Source organism: Pyxicephalus adspersus, chromosome 3 (genome assembly GCF_032062135.1).
Source record: "Pyxicephalus adspersus chromosome 3, UCB_Pads_2.0, whole genome shotgun sequence".
Lineage (NCBI taxonomy): Eukaryota > Metazoa > Chordata > Amphibia > Anura > Pyxicephalidae > Pyxicephalus > Pyxicephalus adspersus.
The window spans coordinates 47,488,268-47,515,822 of NC_092860.1; the positions used below are offsets into that span (position 1 = coordinate 47,488,268).

The 27,555-nt window shown below is 36.8% G+C and overlaps 1 protein-coding gene across 2 annotated transcripts in view; it reads right to left on the reverse strand.

The window, feature by feature from the left end:
• The window catches only part of PLPPR1 (phospholipid phosphatase related 1), a 71,981-nt gene extending 47,943 nt beyond the window's left edge, over positions 1 to 24,038 (reverse strand). Inside the window, exon 1 of one of the 2 annotated variants that reach the window (XM_072404442.1) lies at positions 23,719 to 24,038. The gene's annotated coding sequence lies outside the window, so the exon portion shown is untranslated. The remainder of the gene's footprint in view (positions 1 to 23,718) is intronic. The other variant, XM_072404444.1, reaches the window with a different exon arrangement.
• Between the last annotated feature and the right edge of the window lie 3,517 nt (positions 24,039 to 27,555).

Below are 27,555 nucleotides of genomic sequence, written 5' to 3' on the forward strand. Positions count from 1 at the left end.
ACCGGATAGGGAATCCCCCTCCTCCGCAGTGTCTTGGGAGGAAGGGGATCCCCCATCAGAGATCTCCCCGCGGCAGCCGAAGGGAGCCACAACAAAAGGAGGCTGAAGAGCCGCATGCGGCTCCGGAGCCGCAGGTTGCAGACCCCTGCACTAGGGGGTGAGAAACAACTTAATTTTTGTAGGCAATTAGGAGCTTGGGATTGGGATTTGGAGTCTGTCTGTTATTTATTGACATCTGTATTCTGATATTATGGTATTTTATTCTTCATGTAAATCTTTTACAAGTTTAGATCCCCTACCAATATCCTGATTTTCAAGCTGTTTTTCCGCTGCATTCCAATCACTCATCAGTATAGACTGCTGGAAATGATGTAGTTTTCTTAATCAGGATTACAATTCGTTTTTATATATCAGAATATTGTTCTAGGTCTCTTTTTACTTCTATCTGGAGAAAAAGCCTGCTGCTTGCAAAGGAAGTAATTAGAATTACCCATCCCATCTCAATCTTTGTATTCACTGTTCAGAGAATCCATAAATGCTTTCAATTTAGTAAACTTTTCTGGGTTGCTAAATCCAGTGTCATGGGCACATGTTGTATTAAAATAATAAAAAAAAATGTATAGTATTTTTTTGTTTTCTCAGTGCAAATGCAATATAAATCTATGTGTGTAATATTATGGACAAGCAAACATAGGTGGAAGGTTTGTCTTTCGCTATCTCTTAGTGACCTACAATACCTACCTTACACCTACATGTAAACTATGTCATCCCTGATACAGAATCAGTCATGTTTCCCCAGATAATACATTGTCTGAATATATTTTTGTATAAATTTTACATTTACCAGCACTGGCCATTCAAGAATAAAACTGACAAATTAGTAATTGAGCAATCAGTAGACAGAAAATGTTGCAGGCATATGTACACAACTCTACCTTTATGATAGTTTTGCCAAAATAGAAAGAGATAAGAATTCTCTTAGAATGTAATGATCAACACACCCATTCTATGTACAGCTGATTGGAACCCCAAAACATATGCTCTTTTCAAATTGATTGACTGTTAAATTCCTTTCATATTCACTTTAGATTCAATCATTTATCAGAACATAAACACATAGAACATCAAGATCTGCCAGTGTGTACTAGCCTTGAGGGTTTTCAAGATATGTCCTTATAACATACAGCTTGTTCCTGTTATACCTGATTAAATTTTACTTTCTCCTTCCATGCACCTCCTTAAGTCATATTTCTCTTTTTTCAGCTCATTGTGTTTTCCTATTGTTTCCCTAGGGACATACAAGTGACCTTTAAAAAAGAAACACTATCTGTGTTCACCTTTTAAACCAAACAGTTTGAAAGCAGCTTAGACATAATTGTTTTTCTTTGTTGCCACATATGCTAATTATCATGGAAAACAATTTAATTTATACCACGCGGATCACTGTGTTGTATTCTTGCCCTAGCTGTTGTAGAACCAGCTAAGTAACCATTATTGATTAATGTGCTATTTTTAAATTGAAGGAACGTAAACAGCCATGCACTTCAAAATTGTCCTGCCTAATGTTTAAAGAAAACTCATGGGTCTCCTATGCCAAATACAACTTTTATTTGAAAAACAGATAATTGTGCACATGTTTTACATTCTTTGTTCTGTTCTGAATAGCACAAACCTCAGGGAGGCTGCAGCCTGTTTGCCTAATTATATTTGCTAAGAAATTCAATTATTCTATTAGATTAATGAATTGCTTATAAACAGACTTGAAAGGTATGCTGCTTGCAAGATAAGCTACACTGGCTGTTTTGTTTGTGACATGCAGACAAATAGATCTGCCAATGACAGGAACACTTTGAGGATAAGAGACAGGTATTTTAAGAATAAGAGCCAGGTAAAGTGAAAGATAAGACACATTGAGGATTACTCAATAAGGAATTCTACCTTCATGTTCTTCAATAGTATGACAGGAGTTCATTTTGCAAGATAGCAATTCAATATTGCCTTAGAAGTTGCCAAAAGTAGATGTGAACTCTCCTTGAATTCTTATATGTTTGCTGAAGCACTGTATGTCACAAACTGTTGCTATATTTATCATACTTTGTTCCATCTCTTTGCAGCCACTTCCTGTCTTTAAATTTGCACTCCAGCAATAGGAGCACTACATGCATTACATTTTATTATGATGACAACAATGGACCATGCTTGTGTAATGTAGTTAAAGCAAAAATAGAGTTGTATTAGATAGGGAATTTTTGTGTTACCTATCTGATCAATCTGGGGAACTGTCAAAAGTTGCTACATTGCAATCTTACTTTAAAGTAAACTTGGCAGAGTGTCAAACATTTAAATGTAAATGTCTAAGTGCTTGCAGATAACCTAAATGTATACTTTAACATTCAAAGTGCTATGAGCAATGTTTTTATTGAGGTTTGTGTCCTCCACACACCTGCAACCTTAAGCTCCTTTCCAACTTTAGGTCAGACCAAGGGAAGATCTACAGTGAACACACATATGTGATAGAGGCAGCCAATCTTGTACAACATGCCTCAAGAAGCAAATTGGTTGTGCTATTTGTGAATAACCCACACCTTGCCAAGAAGAAGGCTAACCTAGATTCAGTGTAATGATTTGAGGCAGGAATTAGGATGAATACATGGGCTTTACCTACAAAAAAGGACAGGACAATTGTGAATGCCATATTCAAATTCAGGAATAGAAAATGGTGACTGTCAATTTCTGAAAAAGCTTTTGGGCCTTCAGGAAACAAGGAAAATCTTGTTCAACAGCTGCTAATCTCACCCCATAGGAAATGCCTTATTTTGGATTTACACTGAGATACATTAACAGAAGGCTGTCCACAGATGGGGTGATATCTGCACAAGAATGATTGATGTTGAGATATCTGGCCATCTTCCAAAATGTGGGAACATTGGTGATATTTGCATCATGGTAACAGCACACATCTGGTATTTCCCTTCTTCAATCCACCAAAAAAAATATCTCTGTGTGATAGGCACCTTCAACTGCCAATTGATCCCATTATTTGGCTCTGGGAGATTTATAAAAGTCCAGTTACCATGAACTATGTTAACAGTCAGACTTATACCATGCTACAATCAGGTCGTTTATAGACAGCAGCCACTCCATGTACCACAATCAAATACCACAGTGCATCATATTTGCAAATAAAAAATACAAACTTGGTTTATAAAACAATACCACGCTGTTAAGGCTAGTTACAAATATATAGTTAGAAACATATAAAAGGCTGTTGTTTCTTCAAATTATATAAATGCCTAATACATTTATGCCTGTTCAGCTATTATAGGAGTAGGTGAGACTTATATTATGCAAACATGTACACTGCCATATGGATGTTTCACGTATAACAGATGACTTTACTTAGGGTGAGAATGCATGAGAAATTGTAGAACAAACTATATTTAGAATTTCAAACATATTCCTAGAGAATCAGAATCACTTTTCAGTACCAGTGGGAGACTTTTGCAGGAACGTTAACTAGAAGGAGAAGTAAATGCTGCCGTGAGTTTATGTTTCTAGTAGATGCAAACAGACTAGAGTATTTTTCATTATGAAAAAAAGTTATCCCTGAAGGTAAAAAATTAAGGAATTGTAGGAGGATACAAGACTAAGGGAAAAATCTGGAAAAGTGTTGATGTGTGTGTAGTGCTAGTGAAGAAATAGGAAGTCATTTTGTGACTAAGGGTTGCTGGTCAGATAGTAAGGAAGACCAACAAGGGTAGAGATTGAGTACTGTTAGTTATTCTAGAAAGGTCAGCTGGAGAATAAAGATGTAACAACAAAATGATTCCCATTTGATTATCAGCAACAAGTTGTACCAACCACATGGGAGACTTGCCTACCTGGCATAGTAACTTGTTAGGTTATGCTAATGATGTCACATATTCATATTGTTTGAATAATGGGGCAACCTTCTGTGCATTCAGCCACTAAACTGGTATGTTCCCTGTAACAGCTGCCCAAGCAACCATATTGCAGCAAGCCAACCAAACCACCATCAGAGTAGGGTAACAGTACCATACTGTTCTAGTTTTTAGTTCTAGTTAGTATGTAATAATGCATAATCAGATTGTGTCTTTTATGCTCTGCTCCCCAGGTATGTGGCTATGACGTCTCTTGCTCGTGTAGGACTGGGTCTATGGGGATGGCACAACACAGTTAGCTTTGGTAAATATAGACCCAGCCCTGCCTGCACTAGAGTTTCCAGAATATTCAGGAAAACATTGCCTGATGAGAAGTATAGAGCTTGTATTGTCAATTTATAGCACATATTTCTCCTCTTACAGCATTAGGACACTAAGATCTTCAGGAAAAAAAAAAAAAAAACAACAGATGGAAGAAAAAATTACACCACTTTTACTGCCAGATTGCTTCTGGAAGACTATAATATACTGAATACATTACATTTTATACAATAACAACAATTTTCACCAGGCACTGTGTAAGAGGACCCAGAGAGGGTTTAATCATAAACTATTAAATAGTGTTTTTGCTTTATCTAATGTGGTTTTATATGTGGCCCATTTACTTCTATGAAGTTTCTGCTTGAGGTTTACCACAGGAAACCTCAGGAACAAGAAACAGTCCATTAATTTACATAGAGGCAGTTTAAATTACTGTTTTGTAGCACAACACTGTAACAAAGCATGGTTTTGCCTATTCTTAACCTGATAAAATGGTATTATAAAAAAAAAATCTGAAAGTTACAAATTTTTTGTGTATTTTAACAAATACAAATACCAAAAATAAAACATTCAGCGTTAAAAAAGTTTGGTAATGCTTACATCCGAAAACGCATGCAGTGATACCTTAAATATGCTTTCTAAATGCACATACTTTAGATACATCAATCCGTGGCATTGCAGTGCTTGGAGAAAAGTAGATGGAGCGAAAGTGAAATGGTAACCCAAAATAATTGTGTTTTATCTATTGAAAAAAGTGTTTTAGTTGTTTAATTTTGGCCCTTAGAGCCAAGCATTATACAAAATAATTAACCTCCTGAGCGTTACACTGAGGTCTAGATTTCTGTACCAAAAGTGATCCATCGTTTTTCATGAAATTTTTTTTTTAAATTGTAGACCTGTAACTTACAGAAATATGTCCGAACAGGGGTTCTAGTAGATATTATGAATATAAAAAATGTTTGAAACACACAATCATTTAAAAAAAAAAAATACTTTTAATAAAATTAAAGGAAAAACACAAAAATCAGCTTAAACATGACTACATAAACAAAGCTTGAAGCCATGGCAGGGGTCAGGCAGGCGGTGATGTCTAGGTCCAGGCAGAGATGTCAGAGTCCAAGCAGAGGTCAAAGCAGGCGGAGATGTCAGAGTCCAGGCAGAGGTCAGGGCAGGCGGCAGGCAGAGATGTCGGAGTCCAGGCAGAGGTCAAAGCAGGCAGCAAATGGTCAAAATTAGGCGAAGATCAGCAAAGGTAAGATAAGACACAGTGTTACACACTAGCCATCCAGGGAATAAGTGGCAATTTTTAAAACTTTGATTCTGTATTTATTGGGGCTTGTTTTGAATTATTTTGTATTTGATTGGATACGGGAGTTTGTATCCAATCCAATACAAAATAAGAATTTGAATTTCCAAGTTATTTACTTTTATTTTATTTATTTTTTTATTTTTTTGTATTGGATTGGATACGGGAGTTTGTATTCAATCCAATATAAAATGAGCGTTTGAATTTACCAGTTATGTACTTTGTATTAATTTTATATTATTTTGTATTGGATTGGATACGCAAGTTTGTATCCAATCAAATACAAAATATAAATTTGAATTTCCAAGTTATTAACTTTTTTTTTTATTTTTTTTATTTTTTGTATTGGATTGGATACGGGAGTTTGTATTCAATCCAATACAAAATGACAGTTTGAATTTACCAATTACACACTTATTGTAATTTATTGTATTTATTTGAATTATTTTGTATTGGATTGAATACAGGAGTTTGTATTGAATCCAATACAAAATGAATGAATGAGTTTCTATTTGAATTTCCCGCACACGCGCCGACGTCATCACGCACGCAGGGAGGAGCCGTCCGTTTTTTTTTTTCTCCGCCGGACGGCTTCTCCCTTCAGAGATCATCCGGCGCTGGAACGAGAAGGACGTCGGACGATCAGCGGGACCGGCCGGGCGGCGGAACACAAGATGCCGGCTGGCGGGACACAAGATGCCAGCCGGCATCTTACCGGTCCCGCTGGCACCCGACTCTGGAGAGGGAGATCGACGGACGACGCTGGACGGAGGACGACGCTGGAATACGAAAACGACGCTGGATGAGCACAGGGGGACCAGGTAAGTAAGGATGGGAAAAATCTCGGGGTTAACCATCCTTGCAATTTTTTTGTGCCCGAACGAAGGTCGGGCTTAACGGCAAGATGGTTAAAAAATAGTGAAAATAATGTGGGTTACCTCTTATATTTTCCTCCAATATTTCAACCAGACCCTTATCCAGACACACAGTCTTGGTTGCTTGAAAAATGGGGACAGAGATTCTGCTCTCCTGTTTCTGTACCATTTGTTTGTTTTTTTTTTCGTTTTTTTTTTTTACAACACTGGGCTCATCCCAAGTCTCCGAAACAAACTGAGGACAACCAAAGTGGGACAATCCAATAGTTTTGTACAAAGTTTTGTTTAAAAAGTGTTTCAAGCCAAACTCCAGGCCACTTTTAAAAAGTCCCTCGCAATGAGTGCCCCACGCTAGTGTAATATGCTTATTTTGAAGTAATATGCTTATGTTTTTGCATAGGGGATGTGGCATTATCTACAATAAGTACCTCACCTAAACACTACATCCAAAAAAGAATAAAATGTGCCTGAACAAGGACATCCATCGTTAATTTTTTTATTAAAATTATTTCAAAAGCTATTTTAATCCTTTTAGGAATCTACGACTTTTAACATGTTATTTGAATAAATATAAAACATCATTATCAAGTGTCTATTTTAGTCATTGGACATCAAATAGCTGTAAAAACAATCTTGTAAGTGTGTTGACTCTTGGGGCTTCTGCTAATTGGACTGTTTTTCTTGCTATATAGAGCAATAACATAAACTGTTTATAGTAATATAAACAATATAATATATATAGTAATATGTAATAGTTGGGCAAATGTAGTAAGCTAGTATAGATATATCGTTAGGTCATAAGCTATATTTCATAGAGTTAACTTCTGTGCAAAAATTATTCACATTAGCAAGTGATGAAGGTTTATTTACTTAAAGGCATTTGTAAACCAGATACTTGAGTAGAGGGATTAAAGTGGGGTTAAAGGAAACGGCATCATGCTGCAAAATTTACAGATTGTGCTTTCCCTCACTAGGGTTTTGGTTAAATTCATTTAAATGCAAGGGAATGCAGTGGCTCTTTAGGGTAATAACCAGACTATCCGTACTATTTTTGCCAAGTCTTGTTTTTGTAGTTTTACAGGACCTCTGCGTATAACATTGTCTCCAATACATATTCTTCTTTTAATTTCTACAAAAAATAATTACATGCCAGAAGGGAAGCCAAAATATAAAGGCTTTTCATTCCAGTAGATCTAGAGCAGCAAAATATCTAAACATAGCCCTCCAAATGAAGTCAATGCTCCTTTTGGTAATCAGCAATTGTAGCATCTGTAATTTTTGTTTAGCACTTTGGACATTTAATGTTTGATTGCTCAAAAGGGGAATTATACATGTGCAAAGAAGAATTTCTAGCCATTATATACGTTCAACTATTACTATTTGATGTTGCAGTTTTTATATCTTTTGCAGTGAAATTACTAAAAGCACGGTGCATGATAAGCCTAAAATGTATGTAAACCCTAAATGTATATATTTTATTTGCTCCCTTTCAGCCTGGTAAATGAGTATCTAAACTTATAACTTGCTGTTATTATCACATGTAGTCATATCAGCCCACCTATGTTATAGGGATGTGTATATGAGGAAATGTTCTGTAGGAAGGTGTCAAGGAACTCAACTCTACATTTACTGCATGCATTTGAGTTTACCAATCCTTAGATGTGGTGGCACCATTATATTCTTTTTTTTAACAAATGGTAGTCCTGGCAGATACACCTCCTATATTAGTGTAACAATGCAATTATAACTACCTTCTCTGCCCAAGACATAGTTACCAACTTTAAAGAAAAAATCATCAAAATCAGACATGATGTCTCTGCTCACCATGCCACTTCAACCATATCCTCCCCTTCCACCTGTAATTCATCACTAACCTCCTTTAGCCCTGTTACTCTGGATGAAGGCTCCTCTCTTCTCTCATCATCTATTACCTGTCTACTTGACCCAATCCCCTCTGATCTACTCATTTCCCACTCCTCCACCCTGGCCTCCACTAAACTATTCAACTTCTCCATTTTTTTACTGGTATCTACCCCTCCACCTTCAAACATGCCATTGTTCTCCCTATCCTGAAGAAACTCCCACTAGACCCATCCCTACTTTCTAGCTACCATCCTACCTATTTTCTACCATAGGTTTTTTAACTTATTGAGCACCTTGTCTATAAAAGATTGTTTATCTGAACACCAACTCTCTACTTGACCCTCTGTTTTTTGAGCTGGCCATGCCACCTGAAACAGCCATTACTAAAGTGACCAATGACCTCATCAGGCCAATGTCACAGGGTAACTTTTCCCTCTTCTTTCTAGAGCTTTTGATACTTGTAATCATCCCCTTCTAATCTAAATAATGGACTCCAATGGTATCAGTGACAATGATCTCTCTTGGTTTGCTTCCTATCTGTCTTACTACTTCTTTTAAGTTTCTTTTAATGGTAATATTTCCTCTCCTACTCTCCTCCCTGTTGGTGTTCCCTAAGGGTCAGTCCTTGGACCGGTTCTCTTCTCTCTGTACACCTCCCCACTCGGTAGTCTCATATCCTCCTTTGGTTTACAGTACCATCTACAGTACATGCAGATGACACTTAAATCTATCTGTCCACCCCTGACTTGTCTCCCCCAGTCCTGGATAAGGTTTTGTGCTGTCTGGTTTCTCAAACTCAACCTGGATAAAATAGAATTTATCATCCCCGCACCCCCCCCCCCACACACACACACATTCCAAATCTCCCCAACATATTCCTAACTGTTAATAACACTGTTATTTGGCCCACTCCTTAGGCACGTTGTCTTGGCACCACCTTCGATTCTGCATTTCCCTTTGCCCCACACATTCAGAACATTTCCAGGTCCTGCCACTTTCACCTTCACAACATTAGGAACTACTGTAACATCCTCCTCTCTGGTATTCCACTAACCCGACTCTCTCCTCCACAATCTATTACGAATGCTGCATCCAGACTTATCGATTTTTCCCACCGCTCCTCTTCTGTTGCCTCTCTTTGCAGTTCTCTCCACTGGCTTCCATTTCACCATAGAATCAAACCACATGTGCTTTGCCTTCAAATCCCTCCACAGCTCCTGTCCCACTTACCTTTCTGACATGTATATATGAAAAAAATACACCCCTAACCACTCTCTCTGCTCCTTCAATGACCTATTAATGACTTAACTTATAACCTTGTCACATGCATGGCTCCAAGTCATGTCTTCCTCATCCTATTCGGCTTGCAATTTTCTGCACCTTTAAAGGAACATTAAAAAAACATCTTTTCATACTTGCTTACCTGTCCTCTTCTGTCCAACCCTGAAAACTCAGTCACTATCCCAAATCCCCCTTCTATTGTATGCTACTTTCCCCACCTCTTAGATTGTTAGCTTTTCTGGCAGGGTCCTCTCCTCCTCCTATGTCATTATTTGTATATCTGTCATTTGCAACCCCTATTAAATGTACAGAGCTGCATAATATGTTGGCGCTATATAAACACTATTAGTTAATATATTAATAATAATAATCTGTCTCCTCCATTTATACAGGATTGTGACTGAACATTCTTACTCTAGAAAAGGAAGTGTAACTGCCAGGATCACCAGCTGTTAATAAGGCAAAATAAAAGTGCCATCACATCTAAGGACTGGTAAACTACAATACCATAAATTATATTTCATAATTTACTTTTGTTAAACGTGTTATTAAATAAACAAACTTTTTAACATAGTTTCTTAGTAATAATATAGATTATCATTATTTAAATTGTATGTAAAGGCAAAATGTATACAATATTAAAAGTTTTAAATAACAACATGGAAATTGTTAAGGGTTTTGACAAGTTTTAAACTGATGTCCATCTGAATATTGTCATTAACAATGAAGGTAGGGGAAATTAAAACATTTTGTACCTAGAGTGTACATAGAGTTATTTCAGGCGTCCCCATCAATAAGACAGGGTACTAAATTTGCCTGACCTTTAGAAATGCACTGGAAATGCCCATATCATATCCTATAGAAAAGTGGCAAACTAAAAATGTTCCTAAAACTATTGCTCTATATATAACATAGACAAAACAAGAATATGCTTTTAAACTAAGCAAACTGATGTGGTGAGGGACTGGAGGAAGTTCACCAGGTTTTCTGTAAATTATTTAGTAAAAGGAAGTTTGGGTTGCAATGTTCTAAAGAGTCTTTTATTATCTAGTATTTGGTTCCCTGGCTGAAGAATGAGACTTTGACCTAGCATTTGAAAAGAGTCTTCTCCACAGGGAATCCCCCCATGGAGTGCAAATGACTATAGGGGATCAGTTATTCTACTGAGAGCACAAGAAGAGATTTCTGAAGATATGCTGCGTGTGAACTGCATACTATAATCATCTAAAGACTGCAGAAATAAATGATTTTCTATGTGGATAATTCTAAAAGAATAACAGACTACAACTGCTTTGGTTATGTTTCTAAATAAAACTGGATGTTGATCCTGGAATTTTGATCCTGATTTTGTAACTTTAAATGGGAAAAAGTAAACTCTGTGGTCAAACTGTAGGTTATTTTTTCAAACAATACTGTATAAATGATTTAGCAGTAGTATGAGGAGAAACCATGGGCATGTCAATGTTGAAACTCAATGACTAATCCTAGCAATATGGGAATCTCCCTGGGTTTGGTTCACATTGCAGCAATCCCCATTGATAACACAACTGATTTGTAAGGCTAAGAAGTGAGCTATTGTCAAACAAAAGGCATGGGAAAGGCACACACAGTCATAGGGGATTTATACCACTGCCAAATTAAAAAAAACATGTAAATTTATTACTAAGGTAAAGTATTGGCTATTGTGACTGACCTGACATGGGGCAAAGGTTTTGCTCTGTGAACAACCTCTGTTGCCTATATATACTTTTTTTTTTTTTAAAGTCCGGCAATTCACATGCACTGCTTACCACACTGCTGGTGCAAAGATTACCTGCACCAGTAAAGAAAAAGCTACCCATCCTGTGAGATTACTTCACATTGATCTGTACATGTCTGAGACAGTCTTGTGTATGTAGGGACTGGTAGTCTAGTTGGAAGAGAAGCTATAAGGGTCAGAACATCAGCAAAACTAAAAGGGGCTGCAGAATTGATATTTAAATATAAGGGGTCAGAACAATGCAGCGACAAGGTGCATGAAAATCATCAGTAGTTATTGACCTGAAGGGCACACCACAGGATAAATAGACCACATGCCCATTATGGAGAGAGCCCAAGCACCCTACAGGTAGTAACATATTTACATAGATATGCTTGCTTAGAATATCTAAATATATTACTATTTTTAGTAAAAAAAATTCAATATTTTTTATTTATAATATTTTTATATAATTATAATTTTCCTTATTATATCCCATTAGACCTGATTTTAGCAAATTAAGCTAGTATGTACAAAGCCAATATACAGTCGCTTCAATTATCTGAACACAAATTATTAGTGTTCATTGTGAACATGTTTATGCACTGCTGTAACTGCCAGCAGGTATATGTGATAGATTAAATGAACATAAAAAAGTGAAAAACATCCATCACTTTTTTCTAGCCTTTTTGCCACTGGAATTGCCACCATCTTGATGGGAATAAAATAAACTGAGCCAAGGAATTTCTTTATGCTTAAGTAATACATAGACTATGTGAAAAACATGTATTTATTTGCCATGTACATTCCATGCTTCCATTTCTTTCAGAAAATGCATATCATTATCACCTCAATGCAATTCAGGATTTCTGCTGTGTTAATTACAAGTTATTATCAATATTCTCTACATCTGTGTAATGTACTGAGAGGCAATCTACTCTGTCAGTTATGTTTTTTTCTCAGCTAAAAAAGGGCAATAAGCACATATTATATTTATTTAAATTTAGGTAGACAGAATATTAAATGCTACTGAGGCGATGATGTTTAAATAGGGTTCTTATAGACCTACATTGTGCAGTTTTATACTCTCTGTGTGGCCAAGAGAGCCAAACTGCACCGTGAGTAACCATGTTTGCATGTGGCTGTGGCTGCAAATCCTAAACAGCAACTGCATGACCTTGTGGTCTGTGGTGGCTGCAAATAAAGGGTCCCAACCTTTTTCTCATTTGCTTGAATAAAAGAGGTTGAGACTACGGTTGAGCCATTATTTTCTAGTCTTTTTCCAGTTGTAGGGTCTTTGACTATTATTGATAACACAACTCCTGCACATGCCTATGAGGGTTTCTCGAACAGATGACAGCAGGCAAGAAAGCATGTTTGACAGGAAAGACTTAAAAAAGTCTTAAAACTTAAGACTTAAAAAAAAAGCTGTTATCAGATTTTTATAGAAAAAGAAGAGTTTATTATCTACTGTAATGGAACATACCTTAACACACAATATAACACAAATTCTGCCTAATGCACAATAAAAGGTGCATTCACTATTTATGGCTGTGCACCATACTGCAGCCCACGTCCAATACAATATATGTTGGAGTACCATTTAATATGAACACACAAAATGTGTGTTACTGCTGAAATGTGTAATACATAGCATTATGCATTACCACAAAATAAGAGTATATTGAACCCTTAAAAGTTTTCAGTGGCTCTGCCATCAGTTGAAAATATCTTAGGACACCACTCCAAGTAACACACTAATAATGTTCAAGGGTGAATCAATGATAAGTTATCAAGCTTTGGTTTTAGAGACATGTTACAGTGATAAACAGGAGCAGTAGACAAAATGTTTAGTAGAATATGTTTTCTCTGAATAAGGAATTATGCTTTTTAAACTGTATTATCTACTAACACTAATAGGTAATAATGACAACCTTGAACATATTGCTGCTATTCCTGGACTTATTGAACTATTTTTTGGATATCTTGGGTTCTTGGGCTGGATCCTATTTGCATGCAGCAGAAAAACTGACAGATGGTGCTGTCTACCCTTTTGGTATGCATATGCAATAACCCATAAAAAATTGAAAGTGGAAATCACATAAACTGAATTAAATTTTTTGGGTTGCTCTGGGTTAAAAATTTTTGTCACCATTTATACTGTTCATGCAAGAAACAATAAAAGTGCATAAAATCAAATTGAACCATCTGGAGATAATGGAACTCTCTATGTTGATGTTAAGTACCAAGGGCAAACAGTACCAAGGGCAAAATATGGTGCACATATTATTAAAAAAAATGTGGTAAATGTTAAGACGATTTATCATTACAAACAACTATCGCGTAATAGAGTACTTTCTCATATTAGGGATTCAATATAATATGTTGTCATCACACCTTCTTGGAAAGCACACTTATTATTCACACATTTTTGTGACTGTTGTATGATATATGAAGCCTGCTTTCTAGGAAGAAAGTGCGCTAGAGACATATTATTATATTGCATGTGGTTCAACAGAAAAATCTGTGGGTTGCTGCAAAATCCAACTATGATTGTATGTATAGATTTCCTTCTGTACAGTGTATGACAGATATATATTTGTCAGTTCATAAAGAATGGCACAAAGTCTTATGGTGCTATCAATTCAAGTGATATAGAATTTTACAAAATAAAAATAGATGTGTATGTAGACTACATAGAATTCTGTGTGTTCCTAAAAACTTGTGTAGGAAAGACTGACTGACTAAAAGCTGAAATATTTTATTGAACTTTATGCAGGTTGTAGAGTTGGCAACAAACGCTACAATCTTTTAAAATCCAGTTTAATGTAAATACATTTTCAAGGTATATAGTTGTTTTAATTGCCATGTACAGGATATATCGTTTTGTGAGCTTATGGAAGATCCAGTGCATTCATCACATTTGTAGAAGGTTGTATGAAACATTGATGGACACGATGGAATATTTTGTTTGTTAGGGTTTATATTTACCAATAGCTTTGAAGTGAGGGTCCACCAATGAGGTCATCGGATGCCTTTGTTAAAATAGAACAGAAAAAAAAACATAGCTCCAAACCCCTATCTAAGTGTAACTCATACTCCTTTGTAACTGTTGATTGGCAGTGGGAAAGTTCTGATAATAAGTCCCAGGGGTGAAGATAAAGTGATCAGGGAAACATCCCACAAACACATTTTTAGAGCTTAGATCACTCCCAGGTTCCCATACTCAGCAAGTAAACCCAATCTACATTCTACTGGTCTCACTCACTTAGCCAGAGTGTCTGGGACTCAAATCCATCCCTATTCAAACACAAATTGGCTTTTACTCAGAAGTTAATCACAGAGGCCTCACAATTCCTTCACTAGAAACCATTTCCCTCTGAGTTCGTCCCAGAGCCATAAACCAGATGGCGTTTTCCCTTTCTGATGAGGCTACAATTACACAACCTATTTGTACCACACGGTGCATTTTTCCTTGATCATCACCCAGGTTTACTGATAAAAGTGTATGGTCTCCAGCTTTGGAGAGCTTTATTAAATCAGGCCCAATATTTCTCCAACGTGATCATTATTTTCAACCCAGAGAGTTATCCTAAAGCAATCATTGAGTCTAATGCAATCTTTGAAACTTTGATCATTTTCACTTACCTTGCCAAATATTTTTTTCTAGTTTTGATAGAGTGGAAAATGGTTAGTATTTCTCATTACAGGGTATACTTTCAAAATGAAGAATAAATCACCTGTTACAGGGGCATATGTCAATGTAGGTGCCCATAAATATGATTGTGTGTGGGCTGGGCTTGTAGAGAGAACAATATAGATGTATGCAAAGGTCCCAAGTGTGTCATACTAATCAACTAAATGTTACATGCTATAAAATGTTGCACTCTAAACGCTATGAAGTTTGTTACAGCCTGCACTACTGCACGCTATATGCTGTATATAGCACACAAGCCTGATGCATACAATGTGATGTGAACATTGTAACAATTACATTACTGTGATAAAAAAGGAGACAAATTACCATGATTATGGGAATGGGAATCTCAACACATGATTACACTTAGCTAATATCTAGTAGGTAAATTAGGTCTAATAAAAACTAAAAACTAACCACCTTCCATCACTCAACTGGTTTTAATTGTACCAGTTTATAACTCATATACTTTTTCATAAACATCAATATAATTGCTTATGTATATAATACTTGCTAGCATATACAATACTCATTTAATCTCCTGTTTTTGTTTCCTTTACAGATGACTTCACAACAAAAGTATACATTTTATACTACATAACCTGATCCCACTTAACCTGTGCCCACTGCATTTTTTTTTAATAAAAATAAAGTTATAAACAACCTTTCTATGGGGTTAACAGCACTCCATTTTTATAGTCCAACATATTGATATTCAGATAAAATCAGCATGGGTCTTCACCATGGACAGACATTACTTATGCATGTCCTAGGCATTTTAGGTGAATGCAATGCTTATAGAATACAAAAGATCAAAACTTTGTATTTTGCTGAACTCAACCTTTCTGCCATGACTTTTACTATATACATGATGACTACATACCTATATACCAGGGGTAGGCAAACTTTTATGGCCACTAGGCCATTTCAGGGGTGGGCAGGAGTACTTTAGGCCGGACTCTGATTCCTGCCCTAATGGCTCCGCCTACCACCAGAGTACGCCCCCTGAAATGAAATCCCTCTCCTCCGTATGCATTGCGGCGGAGAGGGATTTCCCCTCAGGGAGCCTTCCCTATTTATCCCGCAGTAAATGGGGGAGCAACAACATGGAGGCGGCACCGGAGCTCCAGCTCCGGTAGTTCCTAATGCCCCCTGGCAGATCGCCGCGGGTTGCCAGCTGGCATTAGGACGGATCGGCCAGGGGGCGTTAGGCCGGAATGAACTACAGGCTAGGCCGTATCTGGCTCAAAGGCTGGAGTTTGCCGACCCCTGCTATATACAATACTTCTTATTTCTCTGTTTTTTTTTTTTTGTTTTTTTTTTCTCTGATTTTTTTGTTGCTTGTTTTTGTGCTCACACCTGCAAAATCTGTCAAGGATTTTTCATAAGCTAAATGAATACTGAGATAATGACATAAATGACAGCCAAAACAAACTAGTCATCTGACTGCACAGTTTTCTTTCAGTATTTTAGGGCTTGTATAGATAAGCAAATGCAGATTGTATTTAAGGTTTATACCGCTTGCCTTTAAGATTAATTTAAGCTTATCAAGCTTCTTTCACATTCCTATTCAATACCATTAGGAGGAAAGTAGTTCTGAACTAAAGAATTGGCTATGTGAATATGCAGTTAGACTCCAAAAAATGCAATTAATCTATGTAACATTTTAAGTACTCTCCTCTCTAAGCACATTTTACATCTTGAACTGTGCCTCAGCCTAAAGCTGCGTACACACCTGCAATTTTTCTCGTTGGAAAGGATCTTTCACGATCCTTTCCAACGAGAAAAGACTGCAGGATGCATGAACGATGCTGTACATACAGCACCGTTCATGCTCTATGGAGAGGGGAGGGGGAGAGCGACGGAGCGGCACCCTGCTGCGCGCTCTCCCCTTCCCTTTCATTAGGATCGGTCGTCGTCCACCGTCCATGGATCCGCCAGGACGGTCGTCGGACGATGGACGACGACCGACTGTACACACGGCAGATTTTCGCCCGATAATTGGCCGATACCGATTATCGGGCGAGAAAAATTTGCCGTGTGTACGCAGCTTAAGACTTTTTTGCTTACTGCATAGCATTATGGTTTTAGATTCATGTCCTGCAGTGCTACTTTTTACCTAAATAGAGATACTTTAATATAATTTACCAAAGCTGCCTATAGGAGAAAATTAATGATCTTGCTGCAGATGTTGCCATGGTTTTCTTCTGACCTGTATAAAGGCTGTGTCATGGAAAAGTACAATTTCAGCAGCAAATTCTAGTGTGCTTTTTAAAAGACACCCTCCTCCCACCCCTCCTAAAGAAACACTTTGTTTTGAAGACATATATAAAGTCAACCACTGCCCACACAAGTTTTATTGGTGCTTGCAATGTTAGCTGTGCTAAAAAGACTGCATTGAATTCAATATTAAATAAGATAAGTACAGTATTTATTGAATAAGGCAGTGTATGCAGGTAGGAATGATCAGCTAATCTATATCAGCCGGGGTCATAAACTATGCATTATACCAGGAGGAACAGTTGCTTTAAGGGTTCTTGAAGTTGTAAAGACAAGTTGGAAAAGGTATTATTCTACATGGGTGTTGGGATTAGTCTCTATCCTAAAGTCCAAAAGTACTTTCAGTTTAAGTCAGCTAAGCACATTCCAGGTACATCAAAATGAAAAGTGTTTAATATCCTACAGCCTAATATATTTCTAAAGATAATAATTACAGCCTTGGCAGAAAAGCCATCTCCTTGTAGCACCTGCTGATTGAATACCTGTGGCTCTGACTTGGCAGGGGTCATGTAAGAATCCCGCAGAGTACACTGCTTATGAACTTTGGTAACAAGGGGCCTCTTAGCACCAGGCTGGCATATCTATGAATAAAGGTTTCTGACTCGAATATGCATGTTTTCTATGTTTATTTTTTTGTTGGCTGAATTTGATGAACTTGTGTCTTTCTTCAACCTGACTAACTATGTAACATCTTTTTGTTTTCATGAATGAATGAAAAAAGCATGAAGCTTAAATGCACAAATCTATGAACATTTGACTACAAGCTAAAAACTTCAGTATACAAATACTGCTTTTTAAAGCCCAACTCTAGTAAAACTAGTTTGGATTGTGTGGTGTAGAGGTGGCCTGGCCAACAGGGACCCTGCAGAATGAAAAACAGTGCAATGGTTTAAACTCTTCCATACCCTATCAGTACTAAAAAATGGAAAGTCTTGTCTGGAGTTGAGTTATGTTAAAGAAAAAAAAATCTTGCACTAAACCCCCATGTAGCTTCTACTATAGTCATTACAACCCATTCCAATTGACAATACACTAAGCAGATAATGTCCTTTAAATGATATGGGAAAAGCAGAGCCAATTGTCATGCAAAGTAACATGGGCTTTTCAGCCAGCTAAGCCACTAAGATAATGAATAAGAGGTACATTTGAAACCATGTACTGAAAATGTGTTCAATGTGTGTCAATACATCCATACATACCACATATGGATATGCCTATTTATGTGAACTGTCTAATAAATTTCAGTAACAATGACCCATATGTCTGGTTCAGCATCCAAAGGATTTGCTAATTAAAAAAACTCATCACATGAATCCGGTTACTGTTACTGAAGTGTTACTAATGATGCATGTTTCCAAGGATCAAGTGAATAACAATGATTTAAATAAATGAAAAATAGAAAAGATAGATTACATAAATTCTTCTATATATCAAGGAAATCTTAGAACATTGTTATTATAATATAAATGTGAAGCTCCACGCTAGTGTTTCATCATTCTAGAAAATCTAGTGTTTGTACAGGTATCCCTTAGTGTTGCTTACTGATCTGTTGTGCTGGATCACTAAACAACCAACCACTAACAAGAACTAATTGGCCAACAAAGATTTTACCACTAACTAATATTTATATAACGCGGACATAATAAGCGGCGCTTTACAAAGTCCATAGTCATGTCACTGACTGTCCCTCAAAGGGGCTTACAATGTAATGTCCTACCAAAGTCATATGTCATTAACACAATCTAAGATCAATTTGGGGGGAAGCACTGCATCTTTTTGCAATGTGGGAGGAAACCTGAGTACCCGAAAGAAACCAATGCAACCATGGGGACAACATGCAAACTGGTCAATATTTGAACCTGGGACCTAGTGCGGCAAAGGCCAGAGTGTTAACCTCCTAACAACTGTGCTTGGTTGACATAGATGCATATATATTAACATATAGATGAATACGTACAATTTTCTGAACAGTATGGGAATTACCAGGCCAAACAGGGAAATATAGCACCAAAACCATACAGGTCCTATTCTTCCCCTACTACACTAAAAAGTACTTTGTTGCTGACTTAGCCCCAGTTGGAGAGTCCTCCTATTTCTTCCAATCACTCTGGCCTACTATCACAGAATGCTGGGGGAAAGACACCGATAACAATAACTAGCCACAAGAGACTCTTATTCTTTCTCATTCTCCAGTTTTATCTTTAATTGATCTATAAATTAAACATAGCATGGCATGGAATGCTATTTTCCAACACACAGCTAACCTCCTGTCCAGTAATCCCACAGAATTAAACCACCATCTGCCATTCTGTAGCCTGCGTTTTGGCTACAAGGGAAGCTTACATTAAACAATATGCTGCACAGCAGTGGTATGCTGGCCACACATGGTCAGATTGTATTTCAAATTAGACCTGTCAGACTAACAACATTTACCAACAACTGTGTAGTAAAATACAGTTTCAAAGCTTGTTTAGGTGAGCTGAAACATTACAAATCTAAAACGTGTTATTAGCAACTGCTTTAGTATAATACACATGGGAACATATTTAATAAGTAATATAACATTCACTACGAAGACATAATGCTTAACCCTAGATTGGAGTGCTTCTTTAACATCCCATTAGCATAGTTTACTATGTACTATATTGGGTATAAAGGGTATAAGACAGGCAAAACATTTATAAAGCATTCCGGGTCCAGCCCATTTTGTATATATCCTTTGCCAATCCATGCAGTGCAAAATGGTTTATAATTCAACTGGACTGTGAACTCACTACCATGATCATATATCAATGCTAAATGACCATAGGCTACAGGAACATTTGCTATTCTAATAAACAGAAGTGCCTGAGGTGTCTAAAGCTCAGACCACTCTACAGGAACTCCCAGATATACTTGCAAATGCAAAGGTTGCAAGGTTGTCAGTATATAAAGATCACAAGTGGTATGTTCTCTTGCTATTACATTATATGTATTGTGTACACTATTACACAACACATTTTCTAAAATACAGTTCAGTACATCACCAATGTAGGGAAAACCATTTAAATTTTGTCTATAGAGGAGTTATTCAGATTATGCATATATGGAACCAGCGCATAATAAAGCAATCTGGTTACACAATGCATGTATAACACCCAATAATCAATAAGACTGTCACATATACTTACCTCCTCAGTCTGACCCTTAGTGATAGATGAATTTGATATGGTGTTTCTGGGAAGCAAGGGGAAGTAGGATCAATATTCTTTCATTAAGCCTCATGTTTATTTCCTCATTAAAAATATGTCAGATTAGTTAAAAAGCAATATAATTTATTATTATAAGCACAATTAATAAAAATGTCTTACAGCTAAACTTCCAAAATGGTGAAAGCATAAATATGATGTACCACCTCATACAGCTTGTATACATTTACCTAACAGCATCTAGTCTGGGTTTTATTAGATAATTGTTCCATGTTAGCCATCCATGCTGAAAATGTAATGATTAGGAGATACCCTTGGCCAACTTACGTTATTAAAGAAGCAAGCTTAGCACATCATTTAGATCCATTCATCATGCTTTACACAGTGCTGAAAGTGGTTCTTAAGCTCACATATTTATTTCCTATAATTCTATATGTAAAAGTGTGCATTTCAGAACCATTTTCAGTATTGTGTAAAGTCCAATGAAGGGATCTTGGTCAATCCGAAAGCTTGCCTCTTTAAAAAAATTCTTAACTCACATTACCCATTTCATGCCTTAAGACAATATATATGTATCTTAAAATTAAACTAATACACAGAACTGTTCCATTTTCAGGCCCTGATTTTAAACATGCTTATACTAAGTGTTTGATATTATGTTCAGTCAGCCTGTTGTCAGGACAACTTATTAGTGTTACAGGCACTTGGAAGGTGGATTGGCTGATTATTCTGTTGACTCAAGCACTATGTTACTGTGAACTTCAGGGTCCTTCTGTAAATCAAGCTTTATGTTTTTACCTAGGAACAGGTACAGGCATATAGTAACAGAAAGAAAGGCAGACACGATTCTACAATTAAGCCATATTGGTTCCAGGAACAAGACCCTATCCACGTAAATGTCTCAAACTACTTCTAGGAATACCATGACCTGGATTATTGAAAACCTTTACAGACCAGTACATAAAAATAAAATCATTTTATCCAATGAGATTAACACTTTATACCCTACTAAACTATGCATTTCAATTAGTTAGACTTTTTCAGTATTGTGACCAGTAAACACAACCACTTTTTTATCTATTAAAGATAACAATCTATATTGTCTTTATCAAGACCGAGCCATCACAACAAGTGAGGGACAAGCATCACTTTTCCAACAGAACCATCATAATAAGTAAACGTACCAAAAAAAGTCACATGAAGACTCAACTTGTTTGTACAAAATCAACCTAGAACATAAAAATCCTTTGCATGATCTCAAAACCAAATATCAAAAACCACTAGTGCATATCAATATTATACTGCACTTATATTCTGCAGTTGATTACAGATAAATGGTAGATAAAGCTATACAAAAACACAAATCACAGCAAAACCTTATTTAGAATGACCACTACAAATAAGGTTCCTGCTTGCGCACAGCGTTTTTTTCCAGGCTTGTTCCTAGTATATCTATAGTCATTTTCCGTAATGTGATTGCTGATAATTGACTAGAGAATTGGTCCCAGTGCAGGAATTAAAACAGTAACTACAGTTCATGTTTTCCATTCTCACAAATAAGATATAGAGCATCCCATAAATCACTACACGGCAGCAGATTGCTCACTTTGGTTAAAAAAATACCCATAATGTTTTATTCCTAAAGGATCAAAGTTAACAATGCTATTTGAAAACTGAATATGAGGCAGATTCTAAATTATGTGCTCCATGGTAGCTTTACCCATAAACAAGCACCAAAAAAAAGCTAACCCTCCAAGTTGTTAGTGAGCAGCCTAGACCCACCCCCCTCCATTCAACACTAACCTTCCTATTGTTTGTGCCCTAGAAAGTGAGCACAGAGCATTCCCTTATAATAAACACATCGCAGATGCAACTAAAACTGATTTGATTTTTTTGGCATTGTTTGACAAATAATTACCAATCTTAAGTGATTCTCAGGTTCAGGAAAACTCACTAACAACTGATACAAATTGGTGCCTGCAATGGAAACATTTTTTAGCTAGTTGTAAAATTATTCTCTGCAGAGGATTATTTTCAGTTATGTTATCAATATGTCATGTTATGTTTTATGTCATGTTATCAATACAGGCAGTCATTAAGATTATGTTGCCATTGCCATTTATTAGTAAATGATTGTAATTTGATCATATATATATATATTACCTTATTCCAAAAAAACATATAAATATAGGTTACAATAGTTTGTTTAATAGTGATCATTCTGATAATGTAACCATATTATCAAGACAATAGTATCAATAAAAGGCATAAAAAAGATGTAGGTATTCCCCTTCACTAAAATGTGATTCTATTGTTATTTCTTATTGTTATAATAATATAACACTGACAGATCATATAGTTACTGCAAAGTACTGTACTCTAAACAATTCTCCCAAATGAGCTTTACAATCTAGCAGTCATGCAATAACACACACATACAATTTAAAGTCAGAAGCCAATATGGATATTCTACTATTTATTGTTAACATATTGTATATATTTTCACATCTCTGGAAAATTCAGCATATCACTCACAAGTAATCACATGTTCACAAATATCCCATCCATCCTCCTGTCATTAGAAACACAATTTCCCTGTGCAGATTGCATTCCCTCCCCTGGGAACGTGGTCACCAATGATAATATGAAAGCAACACCAGCCCCCCAGGTTTATTTCACAAGCTCACAGACACTTTGAGGTAGTAATAAATAATAAGTCATCATGTCCATGAATGACCTAGGCATCACCCCTTCTTTTTTATTTTCCATTCCAGCAATTAGAAAGAGGGAGCCTCCATCCCTTTGATAAATCTGATGCTTTGTTTTCACATTACACAGTGATTTTCATGCATCATCCTCACTACTTTCCAAACTGACAGCACAATGGGAATAGCTGGTGTAACCTGCATATTCCGGATTCCAAAGATCTCTGTTCAATAAGGAAAAAAAGCTATATATGCAAATGTAAAACCTATTAAAGCCAAACTGAATTAGCTGGTGTTTGACAGTACATAAATCTTTCCTGGTATCCAAGGCTGCAGCATCCTGCATAATTTGCCATGGCAATCATGGAAATGCATTGTAACATAATTTCAGGTAAATGTGCCCATGTTGCATTAAACCTTTGCCATATGGAACAGAGCAGTTTCATGCATAGAACATTTCCTCTCCATACTGTGGTGTACCAAATCACAGCAGGATTTGTCTTTACCTTATCTTGTGTCAGCATACAAGCATTGTGTTCATGTCACACCATTGTGCTCTTACCTTTTTGTGTTGTTTTCTTTTCAGCCGGTCTGTCCAGCTAGGAATCCCAATATCCTGTCCAACTTGCATGTGACAAAATCCCAAATGAAGGCATTCTGATTGCTGCTCTGTGCTACAATATCCTTGTTTACTATTTTCTGGTGCTGATGTTGCTGACTTGTAATCCTGATTGTGAGCATCAATCAAGCATCTCTCTGTCTATCTCTTTATCTGTCTTTTCCAAATACTGTAGATGCTGGATTTTCAAGGCTTCCCCTGTTTGTATTAATGGATGGAATTAGAAAGCTACTTGCTGATGAGAGGAGGAGGAGGAGGGGGAGTACCAAGTACAAAGAGCATGCGCTAGGCAGGTCATTAGTGTCTCTCTATGAGACTACAAACACATCCAGTGGGTAAAGGAAAAAATAGCTGTGGAATACAGTCTAAGATGTGTGGCTGTGTGTTATATCTGTAAATGTTTAAAGCTACGATTCCTCTCCAAATTTGCTAATATATTTCTCAATATATATATATATATATATATATATATATATATATATAACTATAACATTACAATTACATACATAAATTATTCTCTGCAGGGTGCAATCATAGATGAAGAAGTTCTAATGCTAGACATACACTTGTGACTGTCTCTCAATGGATATATAAAATCTATCTTTTGTGATCAACTACAATTTTTCGATGTACCATCTATATGTAAAAAAAAATCAACTTGCCCAAAGGAAAAAAAAACATGCTTGATTAATTATCCATTGAAGTTCTTTGTAAATGATCATCCCAGTCTTTCCTATATAATATATCATTTCTAAGATCTAGGACTGTGCATATTGGACTTATACTGGTCCTTGTCCAGCAATATTACATTTCTAGGGCACAGATTGGTCTTCATCTAATCAGGTTACCAGCAGCAGCATATACTTTGGTCTCTCTCCTGTATCTTTCCTCCATCTTTCGGGTTCTCATACACTACCATCACAGAGTGTCCCATCTCTGTCCATGTCCTTCCCACAGACATTGCACAATGAGCCCAAACACAATCTGGAGGTTTCCAATTGAAGCTCAGTTCAGCTGGAGTTTCTGTCCCTCCCCCTCTAAAGAGGCAAATTTTCTTGTTACTTCCCATTGTGTGATGCAGAATTGTATTTGTGTGTGTTAGTTCTGCCCCTAACACACACACCCCACAATTCCCATTATCCATACCAGTCCAATCCATACATTATCCATTATCCATATCCAGTGCAGAATGCTTTCCAGCTAGTTTTTCCTCAGTATAGTATGTTGATTAACCCATTCAGTGTCTGAGAAATATAATCTTTTTCAATAGCATGAACTTTTAGCCCTAAGTGACCTGTCCCCAGCATAAAAAAATAACCCTTTAGCTTCTGGCTAGGATGCATTACCCCCTGTCCCCCATGTGAGATAAACCCTCAATGCATAATCCTAAATACATGTGCCTTATCTCCTCAATGCTCAGTCCCAGGCATGTATGTTAACTTCTCAGTACCCAGCTCATGTATATCCACCCTTAGTATGTATGTGCATTACCCCGTTTGCACAAGTCATGGTCAAACTCAGTAGGGATGGGTTCAATGTGTGTTCAAAGCCCATAAACCTAAACTGATGCAGTTTGCAAGTGTTTTAATAAAAAAAAAGAAAAACAGAGAAAAGCTATACTAGGCGTTTAAAGCTACTTGCAAACACCTGTATATGTGTTTGCAAATGTCTAAAAAAGCCTAACGGTTACAAGCTGTGTGTACCATTTCCTGGTGCTTAGTATTTGACAGTAAGCATCAGAGGGTGGTAAAGCATATGGTAAAATACAACTAGTCTAAACTTAACCTAAAAGTTCAGAGAAGAGGGAGATGCTACAAGAGTTTACCATTGTGCTAAATAGGAAAAAGCAAAGAGTACCAAAAGAGATACTTTTCATCCCTTTGTCTCCATTGTAATATGTCCCTCTTATCCAAACCCTGCAGAGCTCCCAGTTGAAGCTGGATATGCTATAATATGCAAGCTTTGAGAACAATGTCTATTGCTGTTTGCCCCAAACACCACAAGAAGTTGGAGGAAATCTTTTAGTTAAGGTATTTTTCTAGCTTTGTTGTTTTCAGAACAGGAATCCCCAGTAGAAGATTTACCCTTATTTATTATTCTGAGAACTTTTCTTTTTACTGTTTTACTTTGACAATGATCACCAGTTCAGATAGAAGAGATCCCAATCTCTCAAGTGGCCACACACACCACCCCATAAATGATGGTTTTACTCTTTCTTGCTTTTTGTAAAATAAATTAGAAAATGTTTTTCTAGAAAAACACTAAAATCTCTCAGCTGTCAGTACCTAGTACATGTGCGTATGCCAATTGGGGTCGGGGCATTCCAAGACTACCAGCATATCTACACAGGGTTCAAGTATCCTTTATAGCCTGCAGAGTCCATAAATATTTGTCAAGCATAACATGACATGTAAAATTCGGTGTTTATACCTCGAACAAAGCGGGATGGCACCTGTCTATCCCCATAAGAAGGAGATAAATGACTTTTCTGCCATAATCAGGATTTACTTTTTGTACTGCTTCGTAGGGATATGGTTATAGTGGTTTGGGAAGAATGCCAGATCATGAGGAACATAGAAATTTGTGATCTTCCAGGCAATTGAAACTACTGGTTTCTAATATTATTCCAGGGTGGGACTAAACAAATGTAACATATTGCCTACCCCCTCCTTATACCACCAACATCTATCCGACGCCTCAGGGTTTATCTTATGGAGCAACTCTGGCATTCTGTACCAGTGTGTAACAATCTTGTATACCAACTCCTGAAACCTACTGCTGATAAAGGTCTTGTGATTTAAAGTGAAGATCTTGACCCTCTGATTTGGAGTAAAGGAGACCCCCAGTTGCCTGGTCCATGCCCTTAGATATAAGGGTGAGGAATTGGGTGGTGCAACATTGAGCAATACATAAACACCCGAGAGGGTGTGTCGCACCATGCCACTATCACTGCAAAGAGTCTCAAACTCTGTCAGGGATCTCAAGAACTCCCTCGCGAGGGGTAGATTTCTAAGAGACGTCCCCCTGTGGCCCATTAGCCCTAGGGAGTCCACCCAAGATTGATGATGCAAATGCTGAGCACTGAAAGGCAAGAAGCACCCAATATTCTGCAGATGGAATCCTCTCACCCTGGAAGAAAAAGAGGATTTTCAATTATCTGTTACAATAGTGAAGAACCGGGAGAGATGGAGACGCCCCTTTGCGAAGAATTTGTGAAGTAGCTACTAAATTCAAGGGCCACATCCATAGTTAAAGTTTCTACAATGTTTATTTTCCAGATTTATAGGACTTTTAAGGCACCAAAAGTTATTATCCTTTATACAACATCAATTATAAAAATGTAATTTATTATTCATTAAAAGGCATACATGAGATATCCATTGAGCATTTTTCTATGGATTATATCAATATAAATGTTAACAAAAATGTCCCATTTTTCATTTCTCAACGTGTTTCACAAGCATTGCTTCCTCAAGAAACATGGGACATCTCCGCAGACTGCACAGACATGCAGCAAATTTCCTAAAAACTGATCGTCTTTCTGATAAAAAAGGGTTATGAAATTTTTTTTTAAACATAGAATACAAGAATGCCCTTTTCACACATATAAACTTTTTGTCCTGATGAAGATTTAGCTTAATGAGACTGATCACTATTGTGTTTTTGATGTTCCATACCTCCTGTGGAAGCAATGCTTACGAAACACATAGTTTACATTGTTAACATTGTAAACATCTATATTGATATATTCTATGGAAAAATTGTCAACTGATATATCAT